Below are 5,222 nucleotides of genomic sequence, written 5' to 3'. Positions count from 1 at the left end.
CCCGTCCAAAATCTTTTTAAGAAAATATAATTTTGGGGAAATATTTCAGATTTGAAAAAAAAAAAACATTTTTTATGCCACCCCCATCCCATCCCATCCCCCTATCCCACCCCCATCAAAAAAAAATTAAAAAAATTTCTTTTGAAAAATATTTCAAAATTTTAAAAATCATTTTTTATGCCACCTCCATCCCTACCCCCACCCCAGCAGCCAACCCCCCAGGCGACCCCGTCAAAACACTTTTTCTTAAAAAGATAGTTTTTTTTTAAAAAATCCTAGGTCAGATCTAAGGGTTGGATTTTGGAACGGTCATCGGGGTCTTGTCCTAGTTTGGGTGTCGGGGTCGGGTCCTCAATTATTGGGGTTGATTTTTGGATCAGAAATTATTTTCCTAAAGAGTAATTTTTTAGTCTCAAGTAAAAAAAAAAGAAGATATTTTCTGAAAACTATTTTTCATTCCCCAACCAAACATTAAAAAATATTTTCTACTCTCCAAACAAACATGAGAAAATAAGTTAGAAATGCACTTGTTTTCCAAGAAAACATTTTCTAGGAAAACATTTTCCTTCCTACCAAACACACCCTCAATAAAAGTTAATTTTGATTACATCAAAAATTTTGTGTCATAATTATTGTATTCACAAAAAAAAAAAATTATTATACATAAAGTACAATGAATACATCAAAGTTATTGTATCTTACTAAATTATATATCATATTTATTAAATTCATATAAAAAATTCATTATATATAAAGTACATTGTATGTGTATGATTCATTGTAATGTATATCTTTTGTTAAATGATTAATTAGAAAGATTGTTTTAGGTGCTATCAATTTCGCAATCCGGGCTTGGAAGATAGATGTTCAGCAGGAACAATAGCAAATTATTTTTGATACTGCAAATTCGTTTGGGAGATGAAATCTCAAAAAATTTGAATGAACTTACTTATGAAAATGACATTAATGAATTTGAGGTCATGATTAATGTTCTCGATTACCACAGTAAAATAGAAGTTAATAACATGTTGGATTATCTGAATTAAAATGATACATGTTCACAGGTCCAAAACTTAAAAAGACATTCTAGATACCACTGGAAAAAACAATATTGAAGATGATACAATGCCTTTTGAACAAGTTACGCGTAAAGAAACACTTATTGTATATAACTCTTCACAATTTTATGATGCAATTCAAAAAGACAACACCGGGACTTTTGGATGCAACAAGAAAAATTAGAGATGATTTTTAACTAGATTTGAATTTTAATAAAAACCAAAACACAATAGAATCATATTTAACTAAATTGTCTTAAATATATTTTAGGTGTGGCAATTGGGTGGTTTGAGTCAAATTTAGACGGGTCATAATGGGTTAGCAATCAGTCAAGACCCAACCCAACCCAAAATTGCTTGGGTCAAACTAGGTTAAGCAATGTGTTACATTACGGGTCAAGTCCCAACCCAATCCAATTTTTACTAAATTTAATTGCTTTATTTGTTCTTTTAAACTATTTTAGTATCTAATAAATTTATTATTATTATTATGGCTATATACGACATATCAAATTGAAAAAAAAAAAAAAAATATTTCAACAAGATTTTTCATGAGTCAATTTGGGTTACATATCAACCCATTTTTTAATGGATTGAAATGGGTTGAGCTAAGGAATGGGCGGGTCGATAACCCACCCAAATTTAAACGGGTTGGACGGATTGAGTTTGATTTTGTCACTCCTAATATATTTATACTTTTAAAGAATTATTAATTTATAATATTAATGAAAACATATATTCATAAAGAGATCTTCTGAAAATTATCTTATTATTTTATTGAAATGAATGAATTATTTCATTGGTCCAAGTTGGAATTGGAGAAAAATATTATCTTAGAGAAATTATTAATTTACCGAGTATTAATTTAATGAGATTTACTGTGTTTTATTTACGATCGTGTTTGAAAGATTTATGTTCACCTCAATAAATTCAGCATATGTTTTATTCTTTTCGTTTCTTTCATTATTGTACGACATTAAATTATATATACTCAATCAATATTTTTTCATTTTCTTTTGGATAAAATTAATATTATTTTAAAAGAAATATAAAAAAAGATTGATAATGTAAAAATATAATAGATATTTTTTAAAAAATCAATTAGAGAAAAAAGAGAATAATTATTTCTCAAAGTTAAGGGGGAGTTTGATTTTTAAAGTAAGGTTTGAATGAATTTCATTCAATAAATTATATCTATCAAACTTAAGATTAATGAGAAAAAAATCACATATTTTTATTGTTTTATTAAACTTTGAACCAAGACCCCAGCAATTCATTACCACTTTATTAATCATTACAGTATACTTTTACATAAGGACGGATTTTCTATTGTATCAAGTGTGAATCCAAATAAAGTCAGCACTTTTGGCTAAGATACACTATTCATATTCTAAAAATGATTAAATATATTTAAATATCTAATTATGAATATATGAGTAAAATTAATTATGAATTTGATTTAAATTTATAAATTTTAAATTTTACTTTGATTTATTTTAAATTAATATTTTAAAAGGAGGAGGGGGAGGGGGAGGTGTGAGGCAAGTCATATCATAGCACGGAGTCACGAACGAAGCATAATCCTCAAAACCGGAGACATAAGTTCCATGAATCTATAGACTTATATGTCATGTATCTTAAATTTATAATTTTATTACTAAAATATAAATAAAAGAAAAAACTTTAATATTTCTGTAAATAAATAACAGACAAAATTTTAAAAAATCATAATTATTATTTGAAAAAAGATAACAACACAAAAAATAAAAATAGCCGAGATAATCTTTAATATGAAATTATCGTTCATCTTTACATCTACTAGTCATTCTCACTCAACTAATATTCACAGATTATTATTTATATATTTCAAAAAAGAAGAAAGATAAAAAGAATAAGAGTAATGACAAAAAATAGATAAAGTTATTCCAAAATATAGTATTATAGAATCTCTATATTATCAATTTCAGACACAATTATCTAAACAATATCACATTGTATAAAAAATATTTTTTTTATTTATATATTTCAGAGTGAAAAATTAAAATATGATAGCAGTATATATATTACTATATCAATAATATAAAATATGATTTATAGTAAAAATACTTCTAAAATAATAAAAATTAAATTTTTTATCAAACTTAATGCACAAAATATGCGTTTTTATGCCCAAAACTTGTGCTTTTACGCCCCAAATTCTAAAATGTATACCTTATAAATTTATTTCCAAAACTATTTTAATATACCTCATCCCAAAAATCATTGTGAGACTCACGTCAAAAATATTTTTGAAAATACTGATCTAAAACCTTTAGGGATCATTTGATGTGATGGAAAAAAAGATTTAATCGCAGGTAATTTTTGAGTGATCTTTAATTTGTTGGTTTGGTTGCAAAGGCTGAGAAAATTTATCCCAGGATTAACTATTAGTCCTGGGATAAGTTATCCCTTACTAGGGGTGGAATAGTAATTCCAGGATAACTTATCCTAGGATAAAATGTATAAAATAACAAAAATACTTCCCTTAAACTCTCTTATACACACCATTTTTATATTCATGTATAGTAACATAATTTTTAACAACATTTATAATAACATTCACAACCTTAATTATTTGTTGTATTTATGATAATATATTTTTTTTATTAAAAAATTACATTTTATAAATACTATTTATATTTATGATATATTATAAGTTGAATTTATTTGCCTAATTCTTATGTTTATTTATATTTTGATTTTTTCTTAAAATGTTCACTTCACTACTCAATTACATATTTTAAATTAAATAGTTTACTACTCATTTAAAAATTATATTTTATATATCAATTAAAATGTAGATAGCTTTAATAATAAAATTTCTCTTACTTTAACAAACTTAAAATGAAAGTTTTATTTTTAAGCTAAATAAGATGGAAATTTTATTTTTAAATAAATAACAAGAAAGATTTATTTTTAAACTAAATAAGATGAAAAAAATTATTTTAAAGTTAAATAAAAGAAAGTTTAATTTAAAAAATACACAGCACAATTATGAAAATGCACACACAAAATATCTAATCTAAATAAGATGAAATTAATTTTAAAGTTAAATAAGATGAAAATTTTATTTAAAAACATATATCATAATTATCAAAATGTACACACAAAAATATTTAAGCTAAATAACTTATTTTCATATAACTTATCCTAATATAACTTATATTCAAACTAGACGATCACTTATAATTAGAATATTTTTATTGGTAAAGATGGTATGCGTCAGTTTGTCCGTCTTGACTCTATCTACCCAAAAGTTTTTGTACATGAAAACTAAAGCTCAACGTGGCAAGGACAGAGAGTTAGTGTAGGGCCCACCCACCAAAATTATTATTTTAATATATATTTTTAGAAAGACTCCTATAAAGATCATCCCATTTTTTTTTTTTTTAAGATCATCCCATTAGTTCACCGAAAGAAACATTTAAAATCAAGAGGTGGGTCCACAACCAATCAAAACAAGCCATCTGGTTGGACACATGTCTGCTAACTGGGACCCACTTGACTAACAATTTAATAAAACCACAGTTTTGTTTTTCCCATTTGTTTGCCCCACTTCTGTTTTAAATTTGTTTAAAATTGTGTTTTTTTTTTTAATCTTAATTTTCTACTAATATGCTTAATATCATTAAATTCAAAAATTTTGATAGTTCTCTGTTTGATTTCATTTATCATCTTTCTTTAAAATAAACAATTCATAACATTTATTATTTTAAAAAATTAAGACATAATTAATTATTTATTTCCATTTTTACTTTTATTAATCATATATATGAAGAGATATTAATATGATGCAAAGAGAAAATTATTTCGGTTTATTTTTACTTATCACAATTTGGCTTGATATATATATTAAGAAAATTATTGTTGATATATGTATTTTAAGAATAAGTGACAAGTAAGAATGAACCGATAGATTATTAAATTGAGAGGAGTAATGAATACGGATAATTACATCCTCTAGTTAATATCTTTTTAAGGGAAGTGCAAAACAAATATAACAAAGTGAAATAAAATTGAAGGGGTATATTTGACCTATTTTTATTTTTATTTTTATTAAAAAAATCAAATTTAAATAAAGGAGAGAGTACATAAATGTGTTGACACATCACACACTTTGCTTTC

This window comes from Solanum stenotomum, chromosome 9 (assembly GCF_019186545.1).
Source record: "Solanum stenotomum isolate F172 chromosome 9, ASM1918654v1, whole genome shotgun sequence".
NCBI lineage: Eukaryota > Viridiplantae > Streptophyta > Magnoliopsida > Solanales > Solanaceae > Solanum > Solanum stenotomum.
Note: the sequence above shows the minus strand (reverse complement) of the source record.